The 12,785-nt window shown below is 42.6% G+C and overlaps 1 long non-coding RNA gene across 2 annotated transcripts; it reads left to right on the top strand.

The window, feature by feature from the left end:
• Window positions 1-5,457: 5,457 nt before the first annotated feature.
• On the top strand, window positions 5,458-7,734 carry LOC121981318. 2 transcript variants are annotated; one of them, XR_006111796.1, is made up of 5 exons: window positions 5,458-5,824; window positions 5,933-6,023; window positions 6,123-6,215; window positions 6,459-6,521; window positions 7,507-7,734. It is a non-coding gene; the product is annotated as an uncharacterized LOC121981318 (long non-coding RNA). The 2 variants fall into 2 exon arrangements; XR_006111797.1 differs by having other exon boundaries at window positions 5,893-6,023.
• The last annotated feature ends 5,051 nt before the right edge of the window (window positions 7,735-12,785 follow it).

The raw sequence follows: 12,785 nt of genomic DNA, 5'->3' as shown, positions 1-12,785 counted from the left end.
CAACATTACTCTCGGGGCGTGACAATTTATTGGTATCAGAGCCACAGGTTTTACGATGCCTATTTTGCAAGTTTTTGATTTTCCGTGATTTAATTCTTCGAAGTGACTTTTTGGGATTTGGGACCAGGCAGTGGCGGAACACCTCCAAGTTATTGGATGTAAGTTTTGTAAGTATAATCATATATTGTTGGTAGTACTTACTAGTTGTTGATATCAGGTATGAGACAAGGTCGGCCGGTAGCTGGTTCTCGCCATGGTCCGGGACGACCACGGGAACAACCTACCGAGTTTAGGGAGCTGGAACTAGTGACCCAGGAGGCGGATTCTTCTAAGGATCCAACTGATGTTGAAACTGTTAGTCGGGGACAGGGCCATCCGACTCCTAATAGAGAGCAAGGGCGTCAGCCTCAGGAAATTCCTTCTGTTGTACCACCTATCAGAGATCAGGGATTTCAGCCACAGGGGATTCCTTCTGTGGTACCATCAGTAGAACATGCACCTGTTACTACAGATTGGATGAGGGATAGAGCTTGTATATTGTTACTGGCGAGGTCCGTTAAGGACAAATTTACTTTATACCAGGGAGGAGCATATCCTTGGGCTGCTCGTAGCTGGTTGAAGAATCTGGAGAGCAATTTGGGTACATGAGTTATACGGATGAGGAGAAAGTGGAACTGGCAGCGTATCACCTCCGGGATCAGGCACTCACATGGTGGGACATGTAGAAGAAGATCTTTGGGGAGCATCACATCATGTGGTCGATGTTCCGAGATGCTTTTGAGCGACAATATTTTCCAGCCACATTCTGTTTACTTCGACGTCAGGAATTCCTGAATCTCAAGCCGGGTGATCGATCAGTGATGGAGTACAATGCAGAATTCTGTAGACTGGCTGAATTTTGTCCTCACTTAGTGGCACAAGATTATGATCGTATGCAGCAGTTTACCCAGGGTCTTGCAGCATACATTCAGCTTTGGATGTCCGGATTTCCGGGTAGCTCCTACCGAGAGGTTTTGGATTGTGCGCTGTTTATCGAGATGATGCAGCAGCAGGTGGCTCAAGAGAAAGGTAATGATAAACAGTTGTCTCAGAAGAGGGGAAATAGGAGCCATAGTTCGCGAACTACTCCCGGAGGATCTTCTTGGCCTTAGAAGATGGGGCGAACATCGGATGGAGGTTCTTGTTCCTCTCATCATGACCGGAAGGACTTTGGTGGAACCATGTGTTTTCAGTGTGGTTCCAAGAGTCACACCAGGAACACCTGTCCATTGGATCATTCTATATGCTTCTACTGTAAACGTCCAGGGCATGAGAGTCAGAATTGTACTCTGAAAGCACAGTTGGAGGCTCCTAAAGTTACATCTCAGGAGGAACAACCCTCACAGTCACGACCACAGAGAAGATCTCAGAAGACACAGAGTGCTCCACGTTAGCAGCGACCGCCGCCTTCTCAGGGACAGATATATCATATCCAGGGTCAAGAACTAGCGACTACGCAGTATTCTGCCGTAGTATCTTCTCATCAGGTATTTCCAGTATAGCAAGATTTTCATCCACCTCAGCCTTATTCAACATATCAGCAGCAGCCTCAGTCTCAGTATTAACAGCCGGCTCCCGCACCTCCGATTCCAGCGCAGACCACCCCAGGTATGTCACAGTCGAGCTCAGAGGTGGGGCGTGTTTATGCTGTCACATGGGAGGAGGCACAGTGGGTTGAAGGATCGATTTTCTGAGGTACTATTTCAGTTATGCATTTACTACAAATCTATTGATAGATACTGGTAGTTCCCATTCATTTATATCTCAGGTGTTTCTGGGTAAAATCGGGAGGCTGCCTATTCGATGGACTCATGGGTTAACAGTATCTCTACCATCTGGTGAGGTACTAAGTATTAGTCTGGAAGTCAAGGGATGCCCTTTAGACTTCAATGGTCAGACTCTTATGGTGGATCTGCAGGTATTAGAAATGGTGGAATTTGACATTATATTGGGCATGGATTGGCTGGCCATGAACCATGACATAGTCAATTGCAGAGCGAGAGTAGTCACTTTTTGACCTCCTGGTCTACCATCATGGGTATTCGTTGGGATCAGGGGTGATGAAATATCAGTCATATCAGTAATGCAAGTGAGGAGATTATTGTCACAGGGTTGTCAGGGATATTTGCAGTCCATGGTTAAAGCTGGTTCGGATGCATTACCACCGTTCTCGAACGTTCCTATTGTTCGAGAATTTCTAGAGGTGTTCCCTGATGAACTTCTCGGTTTGCCTCCGAAAAGGCAAGTCGAGTTTACGATTGAGTTGGTTCCGGGAACCTCACCGGTATCCAAGACCCCCTACCGCATGGCGCCAAAAGAGTTAGAGGAACTGAAGGTTCAGTTGCAGGAGCTGTTGGACAGAGGATTTATTTGTCCCAGTGTTTCTCCGTGGGGAGCCCTAGTACTCTTCGTTAAGAAGAAAGATGAATCACTGAGATTATGTATTGATTATCGACAGCTGAATGTGATGACTATTAAGAATAAATACCCATTACCACGTATAGAGGATTTATTTGATCAATTGAAGGATACTTGTGTATATTCTAAGATTGATTTGCGCTCAGGCTATCATTAGCTCAGGGTTAGAAATGTAGATATTCCGAAGACAACATTTTGCACTCGTTATAGTCATTATGAGTTCTTGGTAATGCCATTTGGGCTTACCAATGCTCTAGCAGTGTTAATGGATCTGATGAACAGAGTGTTCCTTGAGTACCTGGATCAGTTTGTCATTGTGTTCATTGATGATATTCTGATATATTCCCGATTTGAGGAGGAACACAAGCGACACCTTCACATAGTTTTGGAGATGCTACGGTGAGAACACCTTTATGCGAAGTTTAGTAAATGCATATTTTGGCTACCTTCAGTGGGATTTCTTGGGCACATCGTTTCCAGCAGAGGCATATCAGTTGATCCACAGAAGACTGAGGCCATCACTAGCTGGGAGCAGCCGAAGACGGTACAGGAGATTCGTAGCTTCTTGGGATTAGCCGGGTATTATCGGAGGTTCGTCGAAGGTTTTTCTAGCATGACCCTACCGTTGACACGACTAACCCGGAAGGGAGAGAAATTCAGCCGGACAGAGTCTTGTGAGAAGAGTTTCCAGGAGCTTAAGTGGAGGCTCGTTACTGCACCAGTATTAGTGCTTCCCTCTGGCGTGGATGGATTTGTACTCTTCACGGATGCATCATATCAGGGATTAGGGGCAGTACTTATGCAACACGAGCGAGTGGTGTTATATGCCTCATGTCAGCTAAAGGATCATGAGAGAAACTATCCAGTCCATGATTTGAAGTTGGCAGCTATCGTTTTCACACTGAAAATCTAACGACATCATTTGTATGGGATCACCTTTGAGATTTACACAGATTATAAGAGCCTCAAGTATTTGTTTATCCAGAAGAAACTAAACCTGCGACAGAGAAGATAGATGAAATTCTTGAAAGATTATGTCTGCACAATTAATTATCACCCGGGAAAAACCAACGTAGTGGCCGATGCCTTAAGCAGGAAATCCCGAGATGTTTTGGCTTGCCACCGAGTGATGGTTACAGAATTGATACAGAGCTTCTCTAAGTTGGGGTTGATGGAGCAAGCATAGACAGAGCGAGGCCTGCTAGTCACCATGGTTGCCCAGTCACCTATAGTGGAGCGTATCAAAGAGGTTCAGGCTACATATCAGCATCTACAGTTTTTACGTAGCAGAATTATCTCAGGACAATAGACAGAGTTTACCTGTGATGATAGTGGAATTTTGTATTTCTGTGGAAGATTATGTGTTCCCAAGTTGCATCCTGTTCAGGAGGACTTGCTACGGGAAGCACATTGATCTAGATTTGCGATTCATCTAGGAGGTACTCGCATGTACAGGGATCTGAAACGATCATACTGGTGGAATGGCATGAAGAAGGACATTGCGACATTTGTGGCGCAATGTTTGGTCTGTTAGCAGATAAAGGCGGAGCATCAGAGACCAACTGGTTTACTGTAGAAGATAGAAATACCGAAATGGAAATGAGAGCATATCACGATGGACTTTGTGGTAGGGCTACCCCGGATCCGGAAGGGACATGATGTGATTTGGGTAATCGTTGATCGGTTAACTAAATCTGCACACTTTTTATCGATCCGTAGGACAGATTCGTTGGATCGATTGACAGAGTTATACTGCAGAGAGATCATCAGATTGCATGATATACCTCTGAGTATTATATCAGATAGAGATCCACTATTTACTTTTTGATTCTGGCGGAGTCTTCAGCAGACCATGGGTACGGAACTCCGTTTTAGTACAACATTTCCCCCTCAGACCGATGGGCAGTCAGAGCGTACTATCTAGACATTGGAGGATCTACTGAGATCTTGTGTTATGGACTTCGGCGGTAGCTGGGAGGATCATTTGCACTTGGTGGAGTTTGCATATAACAACAATTATCACTCAGCGATTCAGATGGCACCATTTGGATGGCAGAGCATGTAGATCGCCTACTTTATGGGAAGAGGCTAGAGAATCATAAGTCTTGGGCCCACAACGTATTCAGTGAGATGCAGAGTTGGTAGACACCATTAGACGCAGAATGTCAGAAGCCCAGGACCGATAGAAAAGCTATACAGATCGGAGACGAAGACCTTTAGAGTTTTCTATAGATGATCATGTGTTCCTGCGAGTGTCTCCTACCAAGGGAGTTAGGAGGTTTGGATTGAAAGGGAAGCTAGCTCCTCGTTACATCGGACTCTTTCAGATACTTGAGAGGATTGGTGAGGTAGCATATCGATTGGCACTGCCACCATCACTTGCCGGGGTGCATGATGTATATCACGTATCTATGTTGAGGAAGTACGTGCCACACCCTACGCATATTTTGACAGATGTATCGATCACCCTTCAACCAGATGTAACATATGAGAAGGTTTCAGTACGGATATTGGATCGCAAAGAACACCGGCTGCGAAATAAGACAATCCAGCTCGTCAAGGTTGGATGGGAACATCATTCAGATGACGAAGCAACTTGGGAGCTGGAGGATGAGATCCGTGCGCAGTATCCACATTTGTTTAATGAAGGTATGTAAAGTTATTTAATTAGTGGTGTTGATTACACGTTTTATTTGTTGTTTAACGCAGTTATGACGTAAATTTGGGGACCAAATTTTTTATTAGAGGGGGAGAATGTGAGATACGACAAAATAAATAATAATGGGTTATAGGAGAATAACCTACTGAAATTTATGGGAATTTTTGCACATTTTTCTGGAGCTATTTAGAGGTTGTATGGTAGAGTTTAAGGGGATAAATCGTCAAGAATTAAGTGGTACGGAAATCACCATTTGAGGGATTGATTGAGGAGTTAATAATAGATTAATTTTAATCAAAACCCTACCTTATAAACCCTTATAAAGAGGAATAGTAGCCCTAAGTTATCACCGCCACCTCTCCTGTTTGCCTTTTGCCCGATTTTCACCGACCCATCGTTGCGACGACATATCCGCACTCGAGCTCACGACGACGCTTAGTTCGCCGTGCGCCGAAGCCGCCCAGCCCTCTACCCCTCGTCTATAGCGTCACCAAAGGTTCTTCTCCTCGGATTGCTGCTTCGTGCAAGGAACCTTCGGCCAAGAGGAGAAAATCCGAGCTCCGGAGTTGCTGTGGTTGAATTGTCGGTCCCAAGGGCCTGATCTTGGTGGAGAGGGTGCGCTACAAACGGGGTCTCATCTTCCCGAGCTACAGCTGGGCTGATCTGGTCAGGGTTCTCTTCGTCGATTGTGGAGGTTCCGGCATCAAGGTAGGTTGAGTTATGGATTGTCTCGGTTAGGGTTCTTTAGCCTTGGAAAGCCTGTGATTTGATGCCAGGTTGGGAGGATTAGCTGATTGAGGTTTGTGTGTTGGCAAGGTCTCACAGTGAGACTCGACCAAGATCTCCAGCAACAAACTATCATCCGGCGGGCATCCTCAACAAGTGATTTCCGGCGGTGAGGCAGTAGGTAAGGTATCTACAGCATTAGATTGTAGATCAGTAGTTCTAGATGCTGGGTTCCAGTATGACTCATGTGCTGATTAGAGTGAATTGCATCTGTTTGTAGTTTTGGAGAGGCTCTGATTGTGGATCTGTTGGCAGCAGGGAGCACTGTGCTTGTTCCGGAAATAGTAGCTCTGGGCTGGGGGGTCAATCCGAGGTGAGGTTATAGTAGAAGTAAAGTGTTGAGTTATGAACACTTAGTGTGGATTGAATCTATATTAATGTTATGTTGTATGTAGGGAATAAACTCATGATTTAGTAACCCTAACGGTGTAGTGTAAATTAGGGGTATGGATTCGTGTTTGGGTAGATCAGTGTGGGTTTATTTGGGTAATGAATGAGCCGGATTAATTATCTGTTTTGTATATTGGATTAGCTAAAATTGATTACGTTGATGCAGGACTTTGATCGAGGTGGGTGTCGTGACGAAGTGACATTGGATTTAGCCTACATTTAGAGGAAGGTACTTCTTGACTTATTTCTTTAGTTATTGATCTTAGTGCATGAGTTGGTTTCGGATAAATGTAGTAATTACCTTGACTCCACTCGTATTATTTTCTTGTGCTTGATACTTTATCCACTCAATCTTCATGATGCTCGAATTTGTATCTATATAGTCTCACGTTGTATTTCCTGATAATTAGCAGATACTAGACACCATGCTTACCTATTTTGACTACTGTTTATTTACGTTCAGTATTAAGCATGCAACTTCATGTAGCATACCTGATTTCTGTTATATATATATGATGACTGTTGTATTATACGCATCATGTCATAGCATGCATGTCGGCGATCATGTCTCCCTTGTGGTTGAGAGGATCGTTGGCCTGGGACGCATGCTCGGCCACTCAGCGTGCCGCTTGTTCTGTCGTGCCCCCAGTCGCACACTCATGGATAGTGATAGCTGGAGTCACGGACAGCAGGGACCCCCGTTGCAGACATAGCTATTTAGCTACTATGCAACAACCCCCTCTACCACTCGTGAGTAGTGGTAGCTGGAGTGGTGTACAGTCTGTCATTGTCCCGACCTCTCGACCATACTGGGGTCATGGTACTAGAGGGGTGGGCAGGAGTGACCATCCGTGCATACGTTATTTTCTGTTATACTTGATTATGCTGTTATATGCTTACTTATGCAGTTCTGTTACCACATACCTATTATATATGCTTGGACACTATTTACATTGACAATATACCTTACATGTGATCTTGGCAGTTATGAACAGTATTGTAGCAGTTTGTGTTACTTCTGACCTTATACTACTAGTCTAGGATATGGTATCAGGTGTGGATATACACACTTTGTTTACACAGTAGTATCTACTATTTATCTTTCAGAGACTATACCCTGTTGTATTCCTGACTCTTTATTTACTCGTGCACTATCTATCTATTACCCGCTGAGTTTTAATACTCACCACCCCGTAAACTGGTTATTTTGCCAGGTAGCCTATAGATGATGCCAGTACACTTGGAGGAGGATCATGACTACCAGTCCCACGTCACTACCGAGGATGAATTTCTGGTTTTGGTTTATCGTTTTGTTGTGATTTGAACTTGTGAACTTGGTATTGTAATAACCCATTGTGGACTTTGTGTTAACTTGTATTTGGTTTTGTTTTTGTCGAAGAGTCAAGCCGGGACGACCCGCGGTGAGTAGTTTTGTTATTTTATGTTTGTTATCTGTTTTCCACTGTGTTTGATTTTGCAGCCATGTGGGATGCATGCTATCTGCATGGTTATGGTTTATTCCAGCCGTGTTGGCTGTGTTTTGCATATGTATATCTGTCGGCTATGTATATTGGTTTCATTTGTCACCACTTCAGGGGAGGTGCTGTCCGATTTTCGTCGGACAACCTTGCTCTCGGGACGTGACAAGTCCAGTTGGATCTACGGATCTGACAACTGGCGGAAAGAGCAGGTGGATCAAAGGGCAAGTCAAGGATGACAAATGGTCACTGGATGAGAGTGATCCAGTGAGGATGAGCCCTAGTTGAGACTGTAGACGTTGGTCCAGTTTAGGTTCATTTTAGAAATATAAACTGAGATCATGACTAGATCCTGGTCTTGGTAAGATGAGATCTAATTAATAATGGCATTTCTATATTATGCTAACTCTGTCTTATAAGTTATACTTTAGTTTTGGACTAATGCACTTTTGTAGGGTTAAATGACAAAAATTAACTTTGGATGACCAATCTGGAGGTGCTTCGGATCCACGTGGAAGGTGCCTTGGATAGGGTGGAGGCACCCTCGAAGAGATAAGGTCTACGGATAAGGTTTCATGGCACGGAGGTGCCTTGGAGGTGTTAGTTAGAGCCCTAGAGCCAATCATATGATGATTGTTGTATGTACTCGATGTATCATATTCCTATATATTTATAAAAGCATTTCTTTATGGTTATTATACTTACTTGTATTGGTGCCACATAACTAAGTATAATAGCGTCCTTGAATAGAAAGTTCTTATCTATATCAATCGATTGGTTGAATCGATAGTGAGATGATATAGAGAACACTACTCTTAATCATTCCTAATCAAGTATTAACATTCAGGGACAATGTTAATGCGATGAGACTAGCATGTAGGTCAACTCGATGACTTGATCTCACAAGTCATGGATATAGAGATATCAAGTTGACACATGAGTATGTATTGGAGAATGTATACTGAATGACCCGCCATGAGAAAGTATCATGGATCGTTATATGAGTGTCATATACTTTCTCATGTGACTATTAGTATGACTATGAGTCCTTGAACCTGAAGTCACCATGGTTTCCTACATAAGGAGTTACATACTTTGGCTTCGTCAAATGTCACCCGTAACTAGGTGGACTATAAAGACGATTACTGGGTATGTAACAAATTATGCGGAGGGATGTGAGTGATGTAGATGAGATCTATCCCTCTTATATGACGGGAGTGACATCATTATTCTTGATAGAGTGAGATCACTAAGTGCGTGACCATGCCCAAATGAGTCAATATGAGATATTGAGCTCATTTGATTGGAGTGAGTCTACTTGGAGTTCAAGATATAGATTGATTAGAGGATAACACGGTCTATGTCTCAATTTAATCAATCTAGATGTTAAGGATAGAAGGGCATTGTCACATATTGTGAGAGTCACAATTAGTAGTCACAAAAGTTATGTTGGATCTCAACATTCTTGTAACTTGGGTAGCAATGATGTATTGCTAGATACCGCTCATTGCTTATGTTTCTAAATAGGATTAGAAACATTGCCAACGTTGCAAGAACCTATTGGGTCACACACAAAGAACAAGTGGATGGAGATTAAGTTCATATGATGAACCAAATGGATTAGGTTCATGTGATGCACCAAAGATTGGATTAGGATTAATTCAAATTAGACTTATTGAGTTAGACTCAATTAGATTCAATTGTTGAATGAGTCTAATTTAAAGTTGATTCATTGAGTCAATTTATATTAATAAAATAAGATTCATTAAATTGAAATTGACTTGAATCAAAGGTTGGATTTAACTCAACAAGGAAGAGAAGTGGTCAATTTTGACTTGACCAAATGGGAAGTTGAAACATCAAGTTTGACTTGACCAAATGCCACTTGATGAAGGTTGACACATTCTACATGGCATGACTAACCAATACATCCTTGCCACATCATCAAGGGAGAGCAAGAGGCATGGAATGCCAAGAGCCAAAGACCCTTGGCATTCCATGTGTGGCCGACCAAAATGAATAAGAGATTCATTGGCCCCGGACCCATTCGAGGCACCCAAAACCCAATTTTAATCCAAAGTTGATGTGGCATGTACCGTTGCATCAGGAATAAAATTTTATCTCATTCCAAGTGCCTGGAACCCTTCCAGGCGCCCCGAGCAGGCCTATATATGCAGCCTTGCTCCTATAAGCTAAAAAGAATACGAATCACATAGTAACAACACTTGTGCTTGAGTTTGTCTGAGTTTAGCTTTGCTTTGTGAGCTTTGAATGCTGTAAGAGGCTTCTCCACCTAGAGGAGATTTTTAGAGTGTTTTTTCATATGCTTTGGATTAACAACCTCTCCGGTTGTAACCAAGTAAATTCTCGGTGCCTATTTCCTTTTAGTTTCTTTATTAGTCTTATGCAAGTGTTCTTTTAATTAAGTTATAAGTTCGAGAAAGGTTGTGTTGGATCGAGACGTGCTAGAGGGGGGGGGGGGTGAATAGCGCTCGCGGCTAAATCGTTCGATTATCGGAATCGTAAAATGTTCGTCGAGTAATTAAAGTAGCGGAATAAAGGAAACAAACACAAGAACACGGTCGTTTACTTCGTTCGGAGCCTAGGTCGACTCCTACTCGAAGGCCCGCGATCTTTGATCGCTTTCCGTGGGCAACAACTATAAGCTCGTATGAATATTACAAACTAATTACAAATGTAACTGCAATTAAGATTATACTGACAACAGTAGTAAAAAAGAAATCTGAGCTCCGGGTCGTCGGAATGTTGCAACAGCACTTCGGAAGCAATACTTGAGTAGAACACAGCAGAATGGAAGCTTGGAAGTTGTTGATTTGAAGTGTTGGTTGAAACCCCCTTATAAAGGGTGTTCAAGGCGCCTTGAAGGCTGTTCAAGGAGCCTCCATGCTGCCGAGTCCTCCGCGTGGATTAAACTTGATCTGGTCAAACTTCATCTGCTTAAGGCACCTAAAACTCTACTCAAGGCGCCTTCCAAGGCGCCTTATACTCCCATCAAGGCGCCTCCATTGAAGCTTCGCAACCAGGTCAGCTTTTGCACCCGAGGCGCCTCCAAGCTCCATGAAGGTGCCTCGGACATTGTTCATCCGAGGTTAATCTTTGCACTTTGGTCCCTGCAAGATACATTAGTCCCAAATATACCCTGCAGCACAAAGTTAGCACATAAAATATAATAGATATGATAATGACAGTCTACGGACTGTCCGAGTCTGACTTCGGATTTTCGTCTGAAAACCCTAGGTCGACCCGACGCCTACTGTTCCCTCTACGGGGAACGCGCCCATACCTACTCCACTCAGGAGATTTACCTGTTGCCAGTGCGATCCTCCAGATCGATTGGACTTCTGCTCAGCACTCGACGCTTCCGGACTTTCTGCTAGACATCCGCTTCCCGGCTAGTCTAGTCTTTCACCTGGTTCGCGACACCAGGACTTTCCACCTAGGGTTACCACCCCCTAGGACTTTTGCCTGAAGCCATCGACCTGCCGACACTTTCCGCATAGGGTTACCACCCCCTATGACCTAGGGTTACCACCCCCTAGGGTTTTCCCTTTGCCTAACTGCAGCTAGGACTTTCCTGAAATCCTCAAGCAGACTTGTTATATTACAAAACACCTTAACTTTGAATCCTTTGTCATTATCAAAACACGAGTTCGATCGTCGAATGCTTTCCACACCAATAATCTCCCCCTTTTTGATTATGACAACTCAAATTCAAAGTTAAGTAAACAAACGAATAGATGAACAATTTTAACACAGGCAAATTTGCTAAGAATAAATGAACACTTTTAACACAACAAATTTGCTAAAGTAAACCCTACGAATTTAAAGTTTAGCGCTAACTATATGCTCCCCCTTAACTGTTTCTCCCCCTTTTATATTATTTTAAATTTGAATTTTACATTTTTGCTACTCTCCCCCTTTGCCATATATCAAAAAATAAGCGAGAATAGTTATTTGATTAACTAGATTTTGCGACCACTTAACAGTCATTTCTTATTTTTAGTTAAGTGAAAAGATGAGGTTAGCTCTTTGGAAACTTAATTAAAATTATAAAACTGTTAGGAAGTGGATCTTTTTGATAGATTTTAAAAGCTAGTAAAAATCTGATTTTTACTTAGGAGAAAATTTTAAAGTTTGAAGTGGAATCTTTAAGTCCTTAAGTCCAAAGTCAGTTGATCCTTAAGTCCAAGCATGAGTCAAGTATAATAGATTGACTTTAAGAGGTATCAGAGTCTTAAAGATCAAAACATGCTTAACTAGAAAACTGAGTATCCTTTACCAACTGTCTAACCTTTAGCTACTAGCTTAATTGCCTATAGGGCAACAGCTTTCACATGGTTAGTCAAGTTAAGTCAATTTGGTCCAGTTAAATTTGACTAGAGCTGGAGGACTTGACTTGATTGATGTATATTGTATGTTTAATGCCCAGACTCATATTGATGCACAGATATCAGCATTCTTGAGTCCAGGCTGTACCCTATGCATCTCACACCATTCTAAGTCTTTGAAACACAATCAAGGTATACCTAGGTGTTTGTGAGATGCTCTGGCTTAATTCTAGGGGAACATGATTTCTAGGGGGAAAGCTTAGGCTAAGTCCAACTTTTGAAAAATCTAATAAGGTGGAATTTTGAAAGTTATTTTTCCTAGATTTTGAAGAATAAACAAGATAACAAAATGAGACACCTACTCTACCCAACACATTCCTATTTGTCTTCTAAGTGCACTGAACTCAAGTTCAGGTAAGGATTTTGTAAAGATGTCAGCTAGGTTTGATTTGGACTCAACATGGTTGAGTGCAATTTCACCTTTAGCTACGTGATCCCTTACAAAGTGGTGTTTTACCTCTATGTGTTTAGTCCTAGAATGGTGAATAAGATTTTTGGTCAGATTAATTGAGCTGATAATCTTTTAACGTATGCATCATCCACAACAGTTGAGATGCACATTCTCCTAGGGCTATGTATTCAGCTTCTGTAGTAGATAGAGCAACA

Source organism: Zingiber officinale, chromosome 5A (genome assembly GCF_018446385.1).
Source record: "Zingiber officinale cultivar Zhangliang chromosome 5A, Zo_v1.1, whole genome shotgun sequence".
NCBI lineage: Eukaryota > Viridiplantae > Streptophyta > Magnoliopsida > Zingiberales > Zingiberaceae > Zingiber > Zingiber officinale.
Note: the sequence above shows the minus strand (reverse complement) of the source record. Positions and strands in the feature narration are given on the sequence as shown.